This window comes from Macaca fascicularis, chromosome 6, assembly GCF_037993035.2.
Source record: "Macaca fascicularis isolate 582-1 chromosome 6, T2T-MFA8v1.1".
In the NCBI taxonomy this organism is placed as follows: Eukaryota; Metazoa; Chordata; class Mammalia; order Primates; family Cercopithecidae; genus Macaca; species Macaca fascicularis.
The window spans coordinates 99814354-99838733 of NC_088380.1; the positions used below are offsets into that span (position 1 = coordinate 99814354).

Sequence of the window (24380 nt, forward strand, 5' to 3'; positions counted from 1 at the left end):
CACTTTGAAATCTCTTTAGAGGAAGTGAAATTGAAACTGTGACTTTGCACTCCTTAGGAAGGTCGCTCTCAGAGCATTTTGCTTGGACTGTATGGGGGGTGTTTGTTGTTGTGATCTTTTTATTGAAATTATTCTCAGTATTTAAAAATCTGGAGGTCTCACAAAACAATGTGGACTTACAACTTCTCTCTGAAAAGTCAGGTCGGGCAATACAGAGCTTGCGTCTTTTAGTGGAAGCTGCTGGGGCTGACAGCTGATGTCCCCTTTGTATAGGGCAAGTAGTGGCTTTGGTTTGCCACAGGTAACAACGACAGGCCCATGCCTGAGACACCGGCTTCACTCCATAACCATCTGAGTTGGTAACCCTTGAACAGCAGTTTAATATGGAGGCAAATTCCAACACAATCCCTGATACAAAACTACAGATGAAATGAGAATCTTTTTTTTCTGGTTGACCCTCTGTTTGTGACCCTCTGCATTTACTGTTTGTGAGGGGAAGTAGTGTTGTCGCTCAGACACCACATTCACTTCAGGTGTTATTAAGACACGGGTTGTACCAGTAGGAAATCTTTCGGTCTTCGCCAGGGTGCCAGTTCTCCTTACCCCGCGGAGCACAGTCTTCTACTCTTGGGTCTAGTTCCGGCCCCCTCTAGCGTATGGTAGCTTAAATAAACAAATCATGGAAAAACCATGTCCTTTAAACGTGAATCAGCCTTTCCCCAGGAAGCTAGCTTTACGGTGAAACCGGAGTATCTTCAAAGAGTTGGGGCGAAGGCCACAGCTGGACACCGCCACTGCCACGTGCGAGGAATCCCAAGCAAACTGCGATCAAGGGAAGGGAAGAAAATCCACTCCCGGAAGCAGCTTTTTACTGTGACTCTCATCGTTAATAAAATTAAAATAGTAAAATGAAAGTCAGATTCTGAGTCACGGAGGGGGAGCTAAGTGACAGCTCTGTCCAGAGAAAAGGATGTGGCTGGGAGGCCCCCCGGCGCGGTCAGGGCCCCGGACTTCCCACTTCCCTCCAGAGGAGGCCCCGCCACAGAGTCTGACTCTCCTCTCTTTTTTTAGTCTTTTACCTCCGAACTCTGTGGCCAGGCTCCTTCCAGAGACCCCCGCCAGGAGGTCCAGGGTCTCTTTCAGGGCCCTCAGGGCTGCTGCCTTAGGTTCCCTCAGCCTGAGGTTTATCCGCATGACTTGCACCTGCTCCTCACTCAGAGCCTTTCTCTTCTCCCGTCTGTGGTTGGCTCCTCCCTTCCTGCTGCCTCTTCCTCAGCCTGCCACTGTGTTCAAGTTAAAAGCCACCACCACCACCACCACCACTCTCCATTTCCTGCTTTCCTGCCTCTGCCCTTTCGTGAAATTTACTGTCTGTACCTTTCTCACCTCCATCCTCTCATTTTGTTGCAATCTGACCTTGTCAACCATTCTGCCGAATTGTTGGCCAACACCAATCATGGCCTCTATGTCGCCAAATAACCATTTAGCTAGGTATCCTGACCTTTTGCAGTTAGTCACCTGCCCCAAACCTGGGGTAGAGGCTGGGGTCCAGGGAGACTATTGTCTGCCTCTCACTCAGTCCCAGGGACTGCCTGGTGTCTGAAGCATTAGGACATAAGGCACAAGCTAAAGAAGGCATTTTTTTTTTTTTTTTTTTTTTTTTTTTTTGGTGAGGCATCATGTGGAACACGGGTGACAAAGAGATGGCAAAGAAGGGGTGTCCTCTCCATTTCTCAGAAAATGCTGTGGCTTCAACTCAGTGAAAAATGACGAGCCTAGAAGCCTCTGCTGCATTGTAGAGCAGGAGCTGAAACCCAGCATGGACCTCAGGGCATCTCAGTGGGAAGCCGCCATGGGGGCTGCAGATGCCTCAAGTGCTGTAGACAGAAAGAGGGTGTGCGCGTGGACTAACACGTGTGGACTCTCCTTCGGCTTGTGTGAGACACCCCCAGGCACTCCCAGAAAATACATCTTGGAGGGTGAGAAGTGAGGGCATTTTTTAGGGCAGAATCAGTCCTGCTGTGCAGATGGTTGGCAACAAGCTAGTGAAATATGTGTGGTTACTCTTAATGTGACTTCATCTGTACTCACAGGCTGATGAGGGCTGCAAAACATGTGGCCACAAATGAACGTTCTTTAGGTTTTTTCCTTACTTACTCACTGTGCAGGGTTTGACGTTGTACATCCCTGCAGGCCCCTGGAAGTTTTCCTCTTCCCAATGCCCATTGCAGCATGATCTTTTTGCTCTTCCTATCTGGATATTGTCTCAGTCTCTTTGTTAAAAATTTTACCTACGCATATGGTCTGTCTTGGGGCTTGATCTTCCCGCTGTGTACACACCCACTCCTTGAGAGGTTGTAGCTCCACACATGGCTCCAGCTGTCAGTTTTTACTTATGAGCATCACATATTTTTCTTTATCTGGACCTGTCTCCTAAGCTTCAGGGATGGCTATCTCATTGCCTACTGAAAAGACCCACCTGGGGATTCCTTAAGCCTCTCAGCCTCTAGGGAACCAAAACTGAATCTCTCCTGAAGCCACCCTGTTTCCTCCATAACTGCTCAGTGAGCCTGCATGCACCTTCAAGTACTTTTTTGGCCAGGGTGGAAACCTGGCAGGCATCTGTGCTACCCTCTGCTTTTACTTATGCACAGTGGCCAAACCCTACCAAGTTTGCCCCCTGAGTGCCTCCCTGGTCTGAACATCTGACTGCTCCCATTGGTCCAGCCCTCATTTGTTCTTCACTCCCTCTTGTAGCACCTCCACCTTCGCCTCGCTGCCTACTCCACACTGCTGCTGGGGCAATCTTTAAAAATACACACCCTATCTTGTTCCATCTTAAAACTAGTCCATGGGCTGGGCGCGGTGGCTCATGCCTGTAATCCCAACACTTTGGGAGGCCAAGGTGGGCGGATCACGAGGTCAGGAGTTTGAGACCAGTCTGGCCAATATGGTGAAACCCCATCTCTACTAAAAGTACAAAAGTTAGCTGGGTGTGGTGGTGTGCGCCTGTAGTCCCAGCTCTTCGGGAGGCTGAGGCAGGAGAATCTCTTGAACCCGGGAGGCAGAAGTTGCAGTGAGCCAAGATCGTGCCACCACACTGGGCGACAGAACAAGACTCCATCTCAAAAAACAAACAAACACAAAACTAGTCCATGTTTCCCCAGGACAAAATCCAGATTTCCTTGTGGGGATGTGGCCCTATGTGATGGGTCCTCCCTGCCCTGTTCACCATATCCCAGCTTCCCCTCAACATCTAAGAGACAGGAGGCAGCCAGTGGTCCCTGGTAAAACCCTGCCTCCAAGTCTAAAACAACCTGAAGGCTGAAAAACTGGATTGCTGTCCTAGCACTTTGGGAGGCCGAGGCGGGTGGATCACCTGAGGTCAGGAGTTAAAGACCAGCCTGGCCAACATGGTGAAACCCCATCTCTACTAAAAATACAAAAAAATTAGCTGGGCGTGGTGGCGGGTGCCTGTAATCCCAGCTACTTGGAAGGCTGAGGCAGGAGAATTGCTTCAACCCAGGAGGCAGAGGTTGCAGTGAGCGAGATCTCGCCATTGCACTCTGGCCTGGGCTACAAGAGCAAAAGTCTGTCTCAAAAAATACCGGAAACAAAGACAAAACACTGGACAGCTGGTCCCAGATGAGGCCTGCCCTTTCCCGACTGATTCTTTCTGAATAATGTCCACCTGTGCACTGGGAAGATGGAGTGAAACCTTGGGAAGTTTGCACCGTTTGCAGCGAGGAGGAGCCTGGCCTTTCCTGTTCCTGTGTCCTGACCTGGAACTCAATCTGTGAGCTGGGAAACCTGCTATCAGGACTCTCTCTTGTTTTGCTGAGAGTTATTTTTCCTTTTTTCTTTTCATCCAATAAATTCCATTTTCCTCACCCTTCTATGTGTCCGCAAGCCTCATCTTTCCTGGTCGTGTGACAAGAGCCCAGTTTTACATGAACTAAGGGGAACGTTCTGCAACAATTTCTCCTTTGCTCCAACTGTTTGGACTCTGAGCCATGTCCTCACTGCTGCCACTCACACTTGGGACCTGTTGCTCCCTGTGCCCAGGGTGCCCTTCCTCTTGTTTCTGGGTGGCTGACTCCTGCTGGCCCAAAGGGATCCAGATCAGGATGGTGTGTTAGCACCTCCAAGAAGTACCCAAAAACACTCACCTCTTTCCCCCATGGGATGGGTGCCCCTCCATGGGGCTCACGTGTCATACTGCGCCCTGACTCATCACATGTCATTGTTCCTTTGTATTAATTTTCTGTGATCTATAGTGAGTTCCTTGAGGGCAGGGAAAGGACTTTTATCTCTGCATTACCACAGCCCACACTGGTTCTTATCCATCCACCCACCCATCCATCCAACAGACATTTATTAATCAACTACTCTCAGCCAAACACAAACATCCATCATACAGCCCCAGGTCTTAGGAGTTTATAGTTTAGTGGGCGATATAAACACGGAAAATGGACTGTTAGAAAGTATTCTGGTTAACAGAAATGTGTATGGGCATTAGGTTAACCAAAGGGAGTAATCATTCCCACCTGGAGGTTGGCTGGGGAAAGGGCCCATATCAAAGGAGAGCCAGGCTGAATCTTGAGGGATAAGAAGCTTGTGAGTGTACAAGGAAGGGAAGGGCATTGCAGGCAGAGGGAGTAGGAAGAAGAAGAACAACATAAACAGTGCTCAACATTGAACATGAATAGAGCGTTAGGGTTTGAGTAGGGAGAGGAGAGAGAGACAACTGGAGAGCAGGCAGAGAACAGGGGAACTTTACCACATTGCAGAGGGAGGACTTCACACACAGGCACCGAGGAGCGGAACAGGTATACTTTACACATGGATAGATTTGTAGTCAAATGTTTGATGTATTAGTGACGGTGTCACATCTCCCAAGTCACACAGTGAGTACCTAAATGCAGTTTGATCACAGAAAGGCTGTAATGAGTGACAGGAATGCTCTGGAGCTGGCAAAACTTTCAGGGTCCCTCTGTGTTCACCCTGGGACCAGTCCTGGCTTCCACAAGGCTTGAAGTGTACAAAGGGGCGGTTCAGGGGGTGGTGGGCTGCCATTGCTCCAGCTGCCCTCAAGGCTGCTACACTAAGCATGGCTGCCCATGTGGCCCCCTAGGCATGCTGCTGTGGAGGCTCAGGTGAGAGACCCTTAGTACCAGCCGCCCTTTTCAACCTCAGACAATGAAGGTTCTGGTTTGGGGCCGTGCCTTGTTTTCAGAGTCTAATTCTTTAGGAAGCTCTCTCTGGCCCTCTTCAGATTTGACTGCGGGGGTCACTGGCTCTGGCTCTAACTGCAGTCTCTCTGGCCAGATGTTTCCTTGCCTTCTACCTCTATGTGGGGCTGTGTGATACTGAACTCGGTAACACTGACAGCTACCATTTACTATGTACCTACTGTGTGCTGGGCTCAGTGCTAAGAGCTTTATATGCATGATCTCTAATCATCACAGCAACTTTGAAAAGTTGATATTTTGGATCCCAAACTGACTGGAAGAATAAGGAAAGTCTTCCTAACCTGAGGGACTTGAAGTTCAACCAAGGTCAGGAGTAGAGGCCGCCTCCCTACAGGCCGCCTCCCTACAGGCTCTGCCATACATTTGGAAAGTCTCTCTTGTTGCCCTGTCTCTGCAAACAACCATGTCCAGAGGAAATGGGAAAGTGTTATTCTAAAGTTTTCCCACAGGAAACCTCACCTTGTGTTATTGGTTAAATTGCATCACAGGCTAATTCCTGACCCAGAGACTAGCAAAAGGAATGGAGTGACCACCACTTTTGGAGAAAATGAGGCCCATTGCTGGATTGGAACTGGTTTGACTTCTAAAGGGAGAGCTCTGATGGGGAGAAGTAGATTCCTTAACAAACAGGAATTCCCTAGGAAGGAAGAAGAGAAAAATGGTGGTGGGGTAGGCAACCAACTGCGTTCATTGCCAACTCCTAGCACAAACTTCTTAGAACGAGTGAGCCACCAATGGGAACTTTATCTTGCTTAGACAGACAAAACTGAAAACGCTGAAATAAAAGGTGGGGCTTGTGCTGTTGAGAAGAAGGTTTTATCTACTCCAGGCCTAAATGTTTTTCAATGAGGTTATCGAAATGATATTTATTTAACAAATAAATATCCCATTGCCGTAGGTATCAGTACCTGCCATTTGCAGGTAAGAAAACAGACAGAGGAAGGTTAGGAGACTTTGTCCTGGGCTTCCCAGCAAGGAAGAGGCAGATGTGGGATTCAAGCTCAGGTGCTGGGTCCAAAGCAGATGCTCTCTCTGCTGCTCTACAGAGCAAATTCCAAGGTCTTAAAGGAAGGATAAAACAAGCCTGAAAGGGGTCCCGAAGACCATCTATTGTAACCCCCTCATGAGCTTGCCTCCATGCCGTGGCATTTTCCCACGGGGCACTTGTCCAGCCTCCCCTTGCGCCCCTCCATGGAACAGGCAGGAATTCACATCTATGAAAAGAATGCTGAGTGTCCCTCATGGAGCGGGAGCCCACTCCTCAGGGAAACTGTGCCTGCACCCAAGGCACACACAACTTTCAAGTAAGAGGGAACATGTCATAGTGTCATTCAGGATCTCAGATCCAGGATCAGGGAGAGGAACCACCTGTGTGCGAGACATCATATGAGATAGAATCACAGCCTTGCTTGTGAGAAAGAAAAAGAGTGGTCCCAAACAGAAGTGACTTGAGATTCACATTGCAAGGCTTTTCTGAAAACACACCTGAGCACATTTCTCTCTGAAATCTCTTTGTGATGTTTCTACCAGCTGGCGGTCTGTCTGAGCACCAGCTCCTTCCTAAGCTAGGCTTACTCCACACAGCTAACAGAGGCTCAGCAGTGCTTAACTAGGCCTGTCATCAACTCACCCCACATTCCTGTTATCATTAAATGAGACATTCCTGTTATCATCTTATTCCTAGTCTAACTTTTATCTGGATAATTCTTTTTGTCGATACACGTTCAACCCCCAAACAATCTATGAACTGGATATCTTTTTGTTGTAAATACAAAAATAAAACATTGACAAGTGTTCAATTTAAATACTCCTTGAAGGGGCACTAATTAGAAATATATCAATATAATGAAATACTTTAAAATGTTTTTTTAAGAGGCAGAATTAAGTCAGTTGATATGAAATAACATATCTCTAAGACGTTAAGATATTGCTTAAGATGTTATTAGGATATGTTATTAAGATGCAGCACAGTGACATCAGTATGCTAGCTACCATTTATGTTTAAAAAATGGTATCTCGAGTGGGACTTTCTTGTTTGTTAGAGTAGAATTGGAAGGGCAAAGCTGAGGACTATGAAGGATTAATAATGCACCTTGTATAGAAAGCCACCAACAACAGGCCAGAATTCCTTTCCAGGGCTTTCTTAAAGATGAAACAACTGACCTTGCAGCTATCAGCACACACTCCCCACCTTCCCACCCTAGTTGGCCTAGTAACCAGTGTTGGAGTTTTTCCTTCCCCACCATGCCCTGCTGCAAGCCACATGAAATGGGCTCCAAGAGAAACATCATTAAAGATTGGAGTTTACTTGCAAGAAGAGGAGGCCGGTGCCTCATTTACCAGTTGGTCAGCTGCTTAGGTATAGTTGATGCATTGATCTGCCCTGTTCCTGTTGAGCAGGGGCAAAGAGCCTTGAGAGAAACAGCAGAGTCTGCCTTGAAAGGGACACGTGAGTCTCCGATGGGCAAGTGGACACCATGGAAGGTGACAGTCTTGAGTTGTCTTGTTTCCTGTCACTGGGCAAGGAGACCCAAGCATAAGAGGCTATGCTCACAGAGGTAGAGGCTGAAGGGGCTGGAAGAGGTCAACCTGCAGCTGGATCCGCCACATTGGAGAAGCCATGTATGTGAGAGAGCCTCTCTGAAGAACTTACCTGCTAGCCTCAAAGAGCCTGTTTTAGGGTGCCAGACATTCAGATGGTTAGTGTTGGCCAGTGAGGCCATGAGCATTCACAGAGAAAGAACCATAACGCAGGAAGTTCAGTAAGGAGACAGTTACCCTCCCTCCCCATTGAATCTCCCAGTCCCCAACTTTGATAAAGGTTAGGCAGAAGTTGTCATTGAACCTGATCATGGCTCATCCCTCTCTACTCCAAGAGGAAAAGTGAGGGGACAGGAGTAAAAGACAGATATGCCCCTTGCCCACTGCAGGTGCCCCCAGCTCATGATGGGGGTGGGTGGTTTGAGTAGGTAAGATCATAATTTTAGACTAGATTAGACCAGAATTTTTAACAGCTAAAAGCAAGAAGAAAGCTATGGGACCCCTTCATTTTCTGCCTCCCTCATAGGGATGGGAGATTGGACAGAGCACTCTTGTAAGTTGTGATCAGTTAAAACCCCCCTCCCACATTTTAGGTTAGTTTCCCACAGCTCCATATATGTGGATATGGGCAGACTATCTCTGGAAGGATAGAGAAGAAATGAGGATATGCCTCTTGAAGAATGACTTGCAGACTGACCCCAGGCCAGATATACTTCCTGCATATCTTTTGTGCTAGTTTTTGTGTTCTTGTTATCACATATAAATATTACACAAAATAGGCAGAAGGCATGCCAAAGCAGTGAGAGGGAACAGGGAGGATGAAAGAATGGAGACAGGACCCTTATAGCTCAGAAAAAAGCAATCAAATTTATCTCTTTAAGGTAACAGGTTCACACCGAGGTGCAAAACTCAAATCTATTATTTGTCCCAGAAGGAGTGGGGTGATGGGAGCTACTCTGCACTCGGTTTGGTCCTGAGGGGCAGAGGAAGTGAGGATAAATGAGGATACTTCCAGACAAGTTGCATGCTACAATTGGCCTATCCGGTTGGCAGGAGGCAGAAGAGACACTGGGATGCACACAGCCTTCCACCTGCCTGCCCTCTGCCTAAAGGAGTCTCTTACCCACATCCTGGGTCATGAGAGCATTCCAGAAAGTGGAACCTGACCCTGGCCTTCCCCACCAGACCACCTGCAAAGGAAAACTCGCCAGATTCAAGTATGAGTAGTCAGAAAGCGCCATCACGAGATCTGTGTACAGACAACAACAGAGGAGAGGGGTCTGGGACAGGGAGAGAAGAAACAGCACCGTGGCATTACAGATGCATGTACTGGATTCTCCCTGTGATGCTGTTTGTAATAACGATGATAATAATCACTTTAAAACTTGAGAATGGCCTAAATATCCATGAATAAGGAACTAATTATACAAATCATGGTACATCTATATAACTAGTTCTTTTGAAGCCTATTTTGTGTAATATTTGTACATGATAACAAGCCACCAAAAACCAGCATGAAAGGTATGCAGGAAGTATACCTGACCTGGGGTCAGTCTGCAAGGCATTCCTCAGGAGGCTTTTCCTCATTCCTTCTGTATCTTTCCAGAGATAGTCTGCCCATATCCACAAAATCATGAGTTCTGTCTGTACATGCTAATATGGAAAGATATTCAAGATACATAAATCACTTTAAGTGACTTATTAAATAGGCAACATGTAAACATAGTATAAAATCCTAATAATACAAAAGGGTATACAGTGCAAAGCAAGTTTCTCTTTTTTTAAAAACCACAAACATGTTTATTCCTCTAAAAACAGTATACCATCTTTCCAGTTTTCAAAATGTTATTATCAATTATCTGCAGATTACTCTCATTAATCTGATTTTTACAAATCTCAGACAGAGCAGAGCAATTCACCAGCACCATCATCAAGCGAGCTACAAATCTATTCTTTACCGAAGCAAGGAGACACTTAAGATCAAGTCAAGAGAAGAGCTTTCAGTGTTTACAGAAGGGTAACTCACATCCATTTGTCATACATTTCAGGGTCCCATATCCCCCTTTTAAATTGTCTAACTCCTAACTCAGTTTATTTTTATAGTGTGAAAACAAGGAGTCACCCAAGTGAGATATTCCTTCAGAGCACTGTTGAAAATGAATCAAACATGGAGATCCCCCAGATCCCTGTTCTCAAGTGTTAAAAATATTTTATATTAGCACACAGAATATCCTTAGATATATTCCATTATGTTCTAAAGAGTCTGTGTTTCCCCCTTTTTGATGATGTTTTCAATTTCTTCCGAGACCTTTCCTGTATAGTCAATTGGTTCTATTGCTTTTAACTTCTCTTGATACTCCAGTGGCAAACCATTTTTTTTGCACCCATGCAAATAATCTTTTTATACTGTGAAGACAGAGGAGTACTTTCGTAATTTGTCATCAGATAACTTTGACAGGTTAGTTCTCTTTCTTCTTGAGTTGAAACTTTAACTTCTATTGCAACATATTTTCCTTTTTTTTTTTTTTGAGACGGAGTCTCGCTCTGTCGCCAGGCTGGAGCGCCGTGGCGCAATCTCGGCTCACTGCAAGCCCCGCCTTCCGGATTCAAGCCATTCTCCTGCCTCAGCCTCCTGGGTAACTGGGATTACAGGTGTGCGCCACCACACCCAACTAAGTTTTGTATTTGTAATAGAGACGGAGTTTCACCATGTTGGCCTGGATGGTCTCGATCTGCAGGCGGGCCACACAAAAAAACGCCGCTGAGGGGTTTCGGAGGTGGATACTCTCATCAGCAGGTTGCTGCCGTAGACGAAGTACAGAAAACTGTCCTCATCCGGGCCCGGGACGTCCCTGCAGCCCGAGTTCGCCATGTCCCACTGCTGCCTGAACGGGAACCTGGAGCAGAGCTGTGAGGAGCAGCCAGAGAGAGCAGCGCGGCGGCCCAGGACCCTGGCCCAGTGACTCCCTGGCCGCCGCCTCCAGCAAGTTGCTCTTTTACCCTATTCCTCATCAGTTCAGATTCTCTCACCAGGGGCAACCCCTATTTTTGGATTCTTGTACCAGGATATGTTATTAAATTTTTTTAAAAAGGTCAGACCAGCGTATGATTCCATATGTGTGAAATTTAGAAGATTACATATATATTTGCAGGTGTGGGTATATGTACAATATATATAATATGTTATACATATACACAATACAATATATAAAATCAATATATATTATTTTTTCTAAAAAGGGACTGATGACTCAATTAATTAATTAATTAATAATTTCCCCATCAGTCAGATGAGGAAGGGGCTTTTTATTTTCCATCTTTCTTCATTGACTATTTACCATATGCACTTTCACTTGTATGTTTACTCTTTTTATTTATTTAAAGTAGGTACTGGGATGTAGGGAGGTGGAGAAACCAGTTTGGACTAGACTTTAAAGAATGGTGGCAGAAGGGTATGAGATACAATAATAACCTGAGGGAATAGCAGTGTTGAGAAAAAGCATCTTTTGTTTAAGGGAACCTTGACTATATTTGTTTTATTTTTTCCTTTTGTAGAGGAAGCAACTAGTTGACGGGGGGAAATATGAGCGAGAGAGAGACAGAGAGAGAAAAAGAGGATGCTTGATGGAGCAAAGTCACCAACAGCACTGGAGGAGGGGACAGAGGGCCAGGCAGTGGGACTGACCTCAGAAAAGACAGGTGCACCTTTGGAGGGTGCACCAGAGGGGGCGGGGAGGGGACAGACAAGGAGGGTGCCGAGGCTGAGGATGGGCAAGCTAACTGGCCACAGTGCAAGCCCAAGGGGACAACGGATTCCAGACTCTGGACACATGGCCGAAATAGCCAACTGTGGGTTCCTGGCTACAGAGGAGGTGAGTGGAGCCAGGAGAAGAAGATGAGAGAGCAGAGTGGGGAGGCATTAAGTCAAGATGAAGATGAAAACTGGTTTAGTGCCAGGGTTTAAAAAAACAATAATATTTTTAAAAGGTTATGCTCAATGACAGGAAATTCAGGCTCTGCGTGACAGGAAATTCAGTAGGCACTCGGTGAGCTGCATGACTGAATTTGTGTAGCAATGTCACAAATGCTGAAACAAAACAATAAAAGTTTTTTAAAAAATACTTTCAAGCTTTTGGGAAACATAATTTTGGTTAACATGACCCCACAATTAAATGAAGTCTATTTAATTATGGAGGCAGTACTTCTGGAGGAAAACAAATTGCCTAGGCTGTAAATTTAGCAATGCAACAAACATGAAATCAATAGTTTATTAATATCAGGTGTATGGGTATAGACTTGCCTTATACAGAAGAGTTACATTCACACACCTGGTTGCAAAGAAATTAAACATGAGCTGAGATGCTCAAAGGAAATGAATCACTTAGGGATAGAGCATCTTCAATTAGAAAGGACAGTTTGTCCCACCCAGAAACAATCTCTGGGCTCATGTGTAGATGGAACTGTCACTTGGAATGACTTGTCAAAAGAGCTTGAGGTCAAACTAAAGCTGAAACTGAAAGGTAAAACTCTGAGCTAATAATAACTATTGACTCACATCACCAGAAAGTTTAGGAAAGGAATCAAGAGGAAACAACAGCCACTTAGCCCTTCCTCATCCAAGAATCCTTTCTGCCATTCCTTTCCATCCAGCACTTTTTCCCTGTGTAGTAACTTTCGGCTTTCATATTTCATTACTCCTCCGCAGAATATGAGGTTCAACTACAGGACTCTCACACAGATAGATGAGAAGTGTACTTGTGACAAAATGTTCTCCAGTGGGCTTCTAGCTAATATATTTTTGGCACATCCAAACTATGAAAGAGGATGCAATTGTTGATAAAACCAAGGAAGGAATGTATGTGCTGAGTATTCTGTGTCTAAAATCAAAGTGGGCTGGGTGCAGTGGGTCACGCCTGTAATCTCAGCACTTTGGGGGACCGAGGTGGGTGGATCATTTGAGGTCAGGAGTTTGAGATCAGCCTGGCCAACACGGTGAAACCCCATCTCTACCAAAAACACAAAACTTAGCTGGGTATGGTGGCATGTGCCTGTAATCCCAGCTACTTGGGAGGCTGAGGCAAGAGAATCGCTTGAATCTGGGTGGTGGAAGTTGCAGTGAACTGAGATCACAGCACTGCACTCCAGTCTGGGTGATAGAGTGAGACTCCATCTCAAAACAAAACAAAACAAGAAGAAAACAAACAAACAAACAAACAAACAAAACCACTCACAAAAAACAAAAAACAAAGTGCAGAACCATGTGTGTAGGACAATCTCTTTTTTATGAATATAACAATCTAGGGTATGAAAGCATTATATACATGTGTGTATGATTATATATGAATGAGATAGAGCTGTATATCCTAACATGAAACATTTCCAAGCAAAAAACATACTAAGTTTGTTACTTTGCAAAGTAATATCTACATCTAAAAAATGAAAAAAAAAATTACACATGTATAGATGCATGTTCTGTGCAGTGTGGGTGCCTAGACAGGGGACTGGGCAGTGCGACCTTGAGCAGGAGTGACCTGGAGCAGGATGGTGCAGGTTTTCAGCTTTCCTCTGTAGGTTTCTATATTATTTGAAACTTACACGATCAGGATATATTCCTATATGACTTACGTAAGAAAATAAAGAGAAACAGTAAGTACCAAAAATGAAAAGTACGTAATCAACTCTTTGAGGCCTTCATGGGAAACTGGAGAACCAGACAGGAGTTCATACGAACATGAAACACATCCAGGTCTACTAATCATGACCACGCTGGGAAAGAGGGGACAGAGGGTTTGGTAGTCGTGGCAGGCCCAAGTATCTTGCTTCTGCAGTATTCAGAGAAATGTGGAGACACCGATCTTGCAAGTCCATCTCAAAAGGTCTTGGCCCTTCAGCAGTGACACGGCAGTGGGGAGGAAGGAAGAAAACCGGCTGTCTCTGTGTGACTGGTGATGCCTAAGGGCTGGAGCATGAGATGGTCCCCAGGCCCTGTGCCATAACTGACATGCAGGAAGAGGTGTTGGCACTGGTGAGAGCCAGTCTGCGTGTGACAGAAGCAGCAGATGATCAGAAATGGAGGGGGCTTTCTGACAAGGGCACCATCATCCCATGGGGAAGGAACATCTGACTCTTGGCTCACACTAAGATGCTGCCAGAGCGGCTGGTCTCAAAGGGCAAAACAACAGCCCGAGATGGAAAGTCTTCATGACGCAGCCTCTGAGGTCCTTCTGCTCAAGGTAAGACCCCTGCTTGCCTGGCTCTATCTGGATTGCTGAAAATACTCAAGCACAGGACAAGCTGAGGAAGGGGCGTGTGGAGGGAGGTGAGTGGTGGCAACAAGTCAGTCTTCTGAATCCCCTATCAAAAATCTGGGAAAGGTAACTTTTTACAATGAGGGTTGGAAACACTGACGCAGAAGATGCTGACTGGGGAGGTTTGGAGCCAACCATGGGTCCAGGTCGGTCCATTACAATAGAACCAACACGGCAACCTGGAGTCACATAGGCTAATCTAAACCAGCCTGATGGATCCCCATGTCCTTCCCAGGCCTTCACTGCTCCAAGAGTAACCAGTCACATGTCTCAGTAGCAGGAAGGAAGTCATTGACCTCACAGCCAGTGAAGCTGGTGAAGGAACAGAAGAGAGGTGAGAATCTCCACAATGAGGGCAGGGCAGCATGGAAGAGGGAGTCCAGGCCCTGCCAGCTGAGGAGATGGGGACATAAGGCACAGCTGTGGAAACCCTGGGCCACCACTCTGCAGCGTCCCCAAAGCCTGCTGTGGTACTCTGTGGCTGCCCTCTGCATCCCGTCTGGCTACCAAGGCAAAAGGGTCTCAGCCGTTTAGGCTAGTGCCAGCCACACTCCCTCTAATGCCTAAGTGAGGGTTCCTGAGGCCTCCACTTCAGCATCTGGGATACCACAAGGGGGTGCCAGGAGGGGAAGAGGCCCTAAACATGAGCAGGGGATTTTGGCATCCAAATGTGTTGGCCTGGAGACTGTGAGGAACATAGAAGCTTGGAGAACACACAGCAGGTGTTGGTGTGAGGCTGGGCGATGCGAAAATGGAGACTGGGGTTGGGAAACCAACTCATGGTACAGAGGAAACACAATACTGTAGGCCTTTACATAACCGGCTTTCAACCTGTCTGTACAGGAGAGTCTCCTGGGAAGCTTTAAAAATACCTGTCTGGGCCCCAACCCGGAACAATTCAATTGGAACCCCGGGAGTCCTCTTGGACTTATGCTCCTTCCAGAGACCTTCCTTCCTCAGAGGAAAACACACTCAAAGGTGTCTTTTCCGTCTTTGCTGGGAGGCAGAAAATTCACATGGCGCACAGGCTTCTCTGCCATGTCTTGGGAAGTTTACCTGCTCTGTGAGGTGTTGTTTCACTATGAAATTTACTCCCCTGTGACTTTCAATCCAGGAAACTGAGTCTCAGGGACCCTGGCTAACGACAGCCCTCACCTCCCTTTGGGTGTATCCCCATTTATTTATGGAAAGTATTTTCTGCCACTTGAAGCACAAAGATTTACTGAGGGGAGGGTGTAGCAGAGTGGTGGGTGAATCCTGAGTGGAGTTGCTTTGCTGTGCAGGTAACTTCCTCTTCCCCCTTATGGCATGAACAGACACAGGTGTTCTGAGTTCTGGATTCCCTTGTCCTGGGTGTGGAATGGACAAATGCTAAGCTCTTTTGCTTTTTAGAATGGAGATGTGGTTTTGAAATGTAAGCTGGAGAGAGGTAGGGGACGGCAACCAGGCTTTGAGAAGAAGAAGGGAGTGGCCTGGCTCTGATGGCAGAGAGAGGGTGGCCAGTCTTGAGTGGTGGGGACTTGTGTGCCATTCACCATCCAGCACCCAAGTTGAGATATACATCTCAGGTGAACCGAGTGAACTGAGGCCCTGGATACCTGGGGAGGAGACCCAGAGTCTTAGGAACTGGGGGCCAAGTGAAAGGGCCAAGGATCTTGCCTGACCTGGAGATGGTGGGGGCCACCAGAGGAGCCTGCAGATGGGGACATTGTCCTGGGGGCCTGGACAAGGAGCATGGCTACCATGCTGCACTGAAGGCCCCTGCCCAATGTTCCTGAATGGTGGAAACTCTAGGACTCTAGACTTCTTTGATCTTCCCAAGGGAGGGATGAGGGCAAGGTGATTGGGGACTGGGCCAGATTTAATTTTCTTTAGAGAAATTAAGAAACGTGGCAATTCTTTTTTTTGTTTGTTTTTGAGATGGAGTCTCGCTCTGTCACCAGGCTGGAGTGCAGCAGCGCAATCTTAGCTCACTGCAATCTCCACCTCCTGGGTTCACGCCATTCTCTTGCCTCAGCCTCCTGAGTAGCTGGGACTACAGGCACCCGCCACCACACCCAGCTAATTTTTGTATTTTTAGTAGAGACGGGGTTTCACCACGTTGCCCAGGGTGGTCTCGATCTCTTGACCTCGTGATCCGCCCACCTCAGCCTCCCAAAGTGCTGGGATTACAGGCTGAGCCACCGTGCCCGGCTGAAATGTGGCAATTCTTATGCTCTAGGGTAGTGGAGTGATTCACATGACCTATATAGATTTGTTGGTTTAAGCAGATCATTGAGAGAGGGCGTTTCCATGCAGTGACTTTGAAGAAGAGGGTAGAATTAAAGTCTGGTGTACGGCATGAAAAAACCCAACAGAGCCAAAGGGGTGATGCAGGAAAGCCAGGGGAGGAGATCCTGGTAGCAGGTGTTCTAAAAGGAACTTTTTCCTCCTCTAGGGCATCTTCGGTGAAGTTGAAACTGGTTCCCTAACGTTTACATGTGATGGCTTCTCTTACCCCAATTCCTTCTTGGAAATGTTTTAAAGTAACTCTGATTTATTGTTACAAAAACTCCTATAAAAATGTGTTTCCTGACATTCCTGACCCCTAGCTTCAGTTCCTCTCGCCAAAAGCAACTGCTGTTACCAGTTTCTCGTGTCTCCTTCTGGGGACGCCCTTCACGTATTTTTCCTTAAACAGTATCATTTCTGCTGCTGTTCCGCCCCAGCCCTGGCCACTTTGCAATTGACCTTGAGCAGATGTACCCCTAACTCATTTTTAGAATGCTACTCACGATTCCATTTTGTGAATGTACCCTCATACATTCAACCAGTCTCCTGTTATTGGAGTTTCCAGCATGACTTTCCCTTCTATGTGAGTGTTTTCTTTTGGAGAACTCAGAGGTACCTGGCCGAGGGGAACTCAGGAACTTGAGGTCAGAGGACCCAGAGAGTTGGAATCCTGGGGCATTGTTAATATTGGGGAACTTTGGGGTTTCCCCAGCCAAGGCATTGGAGATTTGAGGTGATACTAAAAATATCTCAAGGGTGGATATTTCAGTTTTTTCCCTCCTCTGAATCCCAGAAATTTCTGGACTAAGCTTCCCTTATGTGCATTAGTGGAGGGCTGAAGAGAATGCACCTTTCCATGCCCTGCAGTCCGACCCAGAGGTTCTCCATAAAATTTGATTGAATTGAATATATCTTATCTTTTGTGAACAAAAATACAGCATTTGTTGCACAGTTGTTTTTTTTCCTCCTCTGAATCTTTCAGTAGAGAATGGCAGTCCTTGCAAAGACCTTCTTATTAGTTTTGGGAATCAGCAGATGGTGTCTGACATGCACTTAATTTGTTTTTTCCTTCCCCCGCAACTCTGGCCCCGTCTCTTTTAGGCCCTGCTGTTTTGCTGGGCTGAGCAGTGTCCTTGCCTTTCAACATCACCCTGAAGGCCCTGACCGGTGAGTACTGATTCACAGGCGGTGTCGGAGGCACTTTAAGATTCCTGCCATGTCATCCTGTTCCTCTTCTGACACAGGCGAGAGCAGTAATGTTCCAGTTGGGCGTTGGCTTCTTCCAGGACTGGGTCAACATTCAGGAATTATGAAACTAGGTGCCTCATTTCCTCATGATCTGAAAAACCAATGGAAATTCCCTCAGGAGGAACAATGGGCGGCTGCCATATAGACACCAGCTGGGTATCCTCATAGATGGAGTTTGAGATGAGGAAAGGGTGATGCCCCTTGATAGCAACTTAATGCACATGGGGCATTATTCTGACACACAGTGACACAGCTGGCTGTTGTTACTCCTCTTGGATTATTCCATCCCTTGTACTGAGAGCAAGGTCAGCCCCACCAGGCTGAAGCAATTGGTTGGGAGGGAAGGTTTACATAATAGAAAGGAGAAAGAGAATGATGCAATCTGCATTTTTATTTCTTCCTCACCTAGTTGAATTCTATGGCAACATTCTCAGAAACACTAGGTCCTAGCTCAGGATTCCCAGTTGTGGCGGTGGGAGAGGTGCCTCCAGGAAGCATCGCAGGACTTCTGGAAGTATACACAGGGCCGATACTAGGCAGCAGTTCACCATGCGGCAAGGACCAGCAGCAGTTCTGATTGGTTGGGGCCAACGCCATCTGGGGCGTTAATATTTTAAATATGTCTGGGTGTGTTCTGATATTGAATATTACATGAATATTTTATATGTGGAACATAAAGGAGGGGATTTCTTTTGTAATTCAAACTACAGGAATTGGTAGGTGAGATGGAGAAATTTTGCCATTGGCAAAATCCACTGGCGGTTGAGATGGAGAAATGCAAAAATCCCAGTGGGAGGAAAGAAATCCCTGGGGACCATCCGAGCATTTGGGATGGTGGTAGTAAAAATTTTGCACTTATCAGAAAGGCACATGAGTAAAATATGGTTGAGAAACACTACATAAAATAGAGGTGGTTCTGGTTTGATACCAGCAGGGGCGACACACGAGGAAAACCCCCATTATAAATCTGTGCATGCCGTTGGGGGGTGGTGTGTTGACAGACATAGAGATTGAAATCATTCAGCCTTGTGGTCATGAGGCGTGCCAATGGCCTTCCCGAGTCCTTGGGGGGCTCCTGAGCAGTGTTCCAGGCACCCTCGTTTGTTCTTACCATTCTGTGATTTCAGGCGAACGTGCTGGTAAAGGGCTTCCTGAAGTAGAGGCCCACAGAGGGGACTATAGTGTGGTGGTCAAGAGCGTGGTTTCAGTCCCAGGCAGACCCAGTCCCAGTTCCTCGGCTGCCACTCACTGGCCACAGAATGCAAGGGAGTAACTTAATCTCTCCAGCCCCCAGTTTCCTCTTTGGTGAGGGTCATAGGACTTACTGCAGAGGAGAGGGGAGGAGCATTTGAGATGATATACTGATAATGTGTTTTCCACAGGGCCTGGCCTAGAGTAGGTGCTTAGTAAGTAGCAGCTGGCACTGCCAGTGCACAGGAGCAAGAGGGCCCGTGAGTTCCACTTCAGCCACAGAAGAGGAGACAGAAATGCCAGGAAGGTTGAGAACTGGAAAAGGGCGATGATCAGGAATAATAACCCTAAGGAAGCAGGAAGACTTCCGAATCCTCGAACATTTCCCAGTCCCCAGTAAATCTCCAGTCCTGATGAAGACAAAAATCTTGTTTCTTGTTTTTGTGAGTGTCAGAAGTAGCTGGAAAGATGTGTCCTGTGCCTAGCCAAAGTTAGGAGAAGAGAAAACACCTAGGAACCAGAGGAAAAAAAAAAAAAAAAGCTGGAACCTGGGGCTTGGGGCTTGTAGAAAGGCAAAAAAATATATATATAGCTGACAGTCAGCCAAGACTCCAAGTATGGCCCCAGGGGCTTGGCCAACAAGAAGCCTGTGGTAATTCCTGACACAGTAGTTCTGGGAAGTTGATTTACCCAATAACCCTCCCTGCATGGGCTCAATTTAGTTTGTGGCTTACTATAAATAAACATTTGTTCAACGAACACAACTGAATGGGCAGGCTAGCTTGGCTAATAGTATCTATGATTTAGCTACTCTAGAGCCCTCCAAAGATATCAGGTGTGCCTTATCCATTAGCACAGCGAGGCACAGGGCTGAGCAGGTGAAGAGAGTACACAGCTGTGGTCTGACCTGCTCAATATCCCTTCTTCCTGAAACAGAACCTATCTTTTCTTCTTGGGGAGCCACCCCTCCCCTACTTTTAGCCCTTGGCTTAGGTTCCTCTTTTAAGACTCAGTTCTACCAGGGGGTAACCTCTGGTAAATTCTCAAACCCTGGGACACAATTTGAACCAATGAGATGCAATTCAATACGTGGAGCCCCTGGGCCAGAGCTGCTCTCTTGCTAGAGAACTTTGAGTTTGTATATCTGTAATTATTGGGGTTTTATCTTCTCTCCAAGAAAGCCTCAGTAAGGATGAAGACAACAGGATAAAGCAGAACCAAGAGAGGGAGAGACACCATTTGAGCTCTCCTGACACCATTTGAGCTCTCCTGACACCATTTGAGCTCCTCCTTCTCCAGGTGAGCATGAGCCAGTCCTGCATTTTTCCATTGCTTGGGCTTGTAAATTCTCTTTGTGCTTAAGTGGGTTTGAGGTAAGCATCTTTCACCTAAATACGTTGGGAAACTGAGAGGATACCTTCTGTTTTCTCTTCACCAGCAGAGTGGAAAAGCAACAGAGTCCTCCTTGTGATCTGAATTACAGATTTCGCAGCACTTTTCAAGGGTTAGCCTCTGTGTTGACTTTTGGTCTTCCCAACTCAGGTGCTTGACTCAAGCTCTAGTCTGAAATTAATTCCACATTTTGTAAAATAAGGAGGAAACTGAGTTGGTGAGGAAGCATCAATATTTTACAATAAGATTGATTTATATAAAATTTGCTAAAAATCTACCAATGTATCCACTGCTGAGCCTGGATTATCATCTCCAGCATGGAGTACTGTCTTTTTCTTAATTGCATGGGAGCCATTCTGAGAAACAGTAGTAAATAACTTTGTCAAAAGAGGGAGAAGAGTCATCTGGACAATGGAAATTAATATTCTATTACCTTTCAAGTTTGATGAGTATGGGTTTGGGGTTTAGTAAGTAGTAAATATGGTTTGCATGTCCGTGTCTCTGGCAAGAGGATATATACCTCTGAATAGAACCTGAGCAGCATATATAAACTGCCTTTAGGTTCATGTAGTTTGACAACTATATGCTTTTCTAACCTGTGGGTTAGATGCAGATGTGGTTCTTTCTTGTTCCCTGCAGACACCCTGGTCTCCGTGTTAGTCCATTTTCACACTGCTCTAAAGAATATCTGAGACCAGGTAATTTATTAAAAACAAAGAGGTTTAATTGACTCACAGTTCAGCATGGCTGGCAAGGTTGCAGGAAACTTACAATCATGGTGGAAGGCAAAGGGGGAAGCAAGGCATGTCTTACATGGCGGGAGGAGAGAGAGACAGCAAGTGAAGAGGACGTGCTACACTTTTAAACAATCAGATCTCCTGAGAACTCACTCACTATCACAAGAACAGCATGGGGGAAACCACCCGCATGATCCAATCACCTCCCACTGGTTCCTCCCTCAACACTTAGGGATTATAATTCAAGATGAGATTTGGGTGGGGACAGAAAGCCAAACCATATCACCCTTCTTCAACATATCCAAAATGTTCCTTACCTTTTCAGTTCAAGCCATGTGTGAGCTTGGGAAAGTTCTCAATGTGTTTCAGTGATGTTATCCGTAAAATGAGCAGCTTGGACTAGATCAGTGGTTCCAACTTTTTAAAAAAGGAGTAGAATTCTTTGTTCAAACAGAGCTTACACCAAACACCCATAAAGTAAACAGATAAAACTGGAGCTGTTGCAATGTGGGTGGAACCTGGAAGCCTCCTTGGTTGGCCTCAAGGATGGCTCTTGAGGTATCTTTATAAGCCTTTAAGACAGATGAATGGCCAGGCCTGGTGGCTCATGACTGTAATTCCAGTACTTTGGGAGGCCAAGGAGGGCAGATGACCTGAGGTCAGGAGTTGGAGACTAGTCTGGCCAACTTGGTGAAACCCAGTCTTTACTAAAAATACAAAAATTAGCCAGGTGCGGTGGCAGGTGGCTGTAGTCCCAGCTACTTGGGAGGCTGAGGCAGGAGAATCTCTTGAACTCGGGAGGTAGAGGTTGCAGTGAGCTGAGATTGCACCACTGCGCTCCAGCCTGGGCAACAGAGAGAGTCTCCATTTCAAAAAAAAAAAAAGACTCAGATGAACATTTCAGACCAGATATTCTCTAAGATCTTTTCCAGTTCCAAACATTGCAGTCCTGTTTTTGAGTGCCACATCTTCTGTGAAGTCTTTTTAATACCCTGGCTCATGCCGATTGCTTCTTTTTCTGTGCCACTTAGCGTTTGTGACTATGCACACACACTGCCCGTGTTTGTACACTGAACCACATATGGAGATTGTCTTTCTTTGAAGCTTGTACCTCTATGTGATTCTTTTGGGAACTGACTCAAAACTGACTAGTAAGTTACAGAATATAACTGAGAGAATTCCAGGAAATGGGAAGATAAATTTTGTTTACAGCCCAGGGAAGGGTCTGCCCTCCTGGGGCAAGTCGCCTGTGCTGACAAATGGTGAGCTGCTAGCCCAGAGCAAATCAAATCTGGATAGATATGAAGCATGGGTACCAGGCACAGCTAGGCAGGCACAGACCAAAGGTCTCCATAATTAGTCTTTCTCCCAGATCTTTTTTTCCTGGTGCTCGTGTTGGCCAAGCTGTGATAGTTGGAAGGCCATGGAAGATGTTTGCATAGCCTCACCTTTCAGCACCACTGGGCCAGCCACTGCAGTAGATGGTTAGGTTACTACTAAAGACACCATCAGGGGAAAACCCTGGGCTTGTCTCTACTACTCCACCTGCCTTAGTTATTTTCCTTCCACTGTGGGTCGAGTTCCTTTTCCTGAATAGCGGACTTTTTTACTGTCACTCTCACTCTGGAGTTCTGTGTAAACTTTAGGGCGCTTAGAAACATACCTCACACTGGATGTGATTTTTACAAGACCAGCCACGTTCAGTGGGACCTACCCTAGGACAGTATGTAGTGAACAGCTTCCGGAGGCTCAGGAAACGACATTATGGCTGGAGCACCACCTAGTGGCAGTGAAGAACAGTGCGTGTGGTGAACGAATGATCTTCCCAAAGAAGTGTAAATGGGTAAATATTAAGTTAAATCGCTTTCAGGGATTCCCTTTCTCCAAAAACAATCCCATTTAAAATATGCTTTAAAGCAAAAACTATACTGGACATAATTTTTAGTCTTTTACTAATTATTCCAAAGATATCAGTGTCACCATAATGAAGACTAATTATTCTAGAGTTCTCAGTGATAAGATGCTTAATACTAGCCTATAAATGATTGCTATCATTTACAAGAGGAATTAGGAGAAAAAATGTGGCAAATTCAGTGGAAACTCACTTCTGAAAATTATTCAGGTTGCCACAGAACTTTTGGAATATTGAATCTCAGAATCCTTGTGTTGTGAAAAGTCTCAAGGATACACTAGTCCTGTGCTGAACATTTTCTTAGCCGTGGAACTCTTTCTTCTAATAAAATCTTATTCTGCCACCTGTATTACCTTCAAACCCTTAGAGCTGTCAACAAGGGAAGCCATGCAGTTGTCGATATGTTCAAATTTGATGTATATATGAGGTACAGCTTATGCTGTGGTCATACTGAGCTTTTCCACAAACCTACTAAAACACATACCAAAAAAAAAAAAAAAAAATCACCACTAAAGGAGTCATCTTCAGAGGCAGTGCTTTTATGCCAATAGAACCACCACTGATCAAGACAATTTGGGGACTTCTCTTTTAAAATTGCCTTTGTATTGGTTTATACTGGTGACATGAAAATCATATTACATTACTTTGGGTCCTGCTTGTTTGGAACAAGAAACTGCATTACACAGCTCAGTCAATGTTCTTAATTATCAAATGTATCAGATATCCTCTGTTTCTCGAAACTAAATCTCTCCAAAATGTAAGAAGATGATAGTCACGGATTTTGCAGTACATCTCTGTGCTTCTCAAACTCTGGGAGATGATTTACCCTTGAAAGAGCTCAAGGTAATGGTCTTTAAATGGTTTGCAGATACAAGGAGAGGGATAGATGGGCAAAGAAGTGCAATTCATTTTCTATTAGAAAATATGCCTCTAATTTCTAATTAGAAAAGTTTTCAAGTGATGTAGAAGGTAAGACTAGGGTGAGTGGGGGTAATGAGAATGAGAAAGTCTTTAACAGGGGGACTATTAAAAGACTCACTCCTTCAGGATGGCTTTGGTATAATGTGTATGATTGTAGAGACAGACTTGGTTCCTATGAAACAGATGTAAAAAAAAAAAAGAGGCAAATATTCTTATTTTTTTCATAAAATATCCAGCATTTACAAAGCAGTTTGCAAAGGTTAAAGTCAGATCTCAAGTTAAACCTGGTGTGTAGTCATAGTACTAATCATGCACAGTACTCTTTGATCATTTAATTTAGTTGAAATTAAAAGCAACTTTATAAGTATAATTTTAATAATGAATTATTTTAAATAGGCAACATATACATCAACAATTGGTTTCAAATCTGTGCTTGCTGGCTGAGAAGAGGGGTTAAGAGTGTGGGCTCTGACATCCCAGGATTGAATTCTAGCTTGACCTTCGGCAAATTACATATTTCAGTGCCTTAGTCTCCAGCTCTGGAAAATGAGGATGATAATAATTGCACGCCCTTAAAAATTTGTTGTGAGGAATGTAAAATAACATT

The 24380-nt window shown here is 45.5% G+C and overlaps 1 pseudogene; it reads right to left on the reverse strand.

Annotated features, from left to right (window-relative positions):
• Positions 1-9098: 9098 nt before the first annotated feature.
• Positions 9099-10883, reverse strand: LOC135971124 (gamma-glutamylcyclotransferase-like; annotated as a pseudogene).
• Between the last annotated feature and the right edge of the window lie 13497 nt (positions 10884-24380).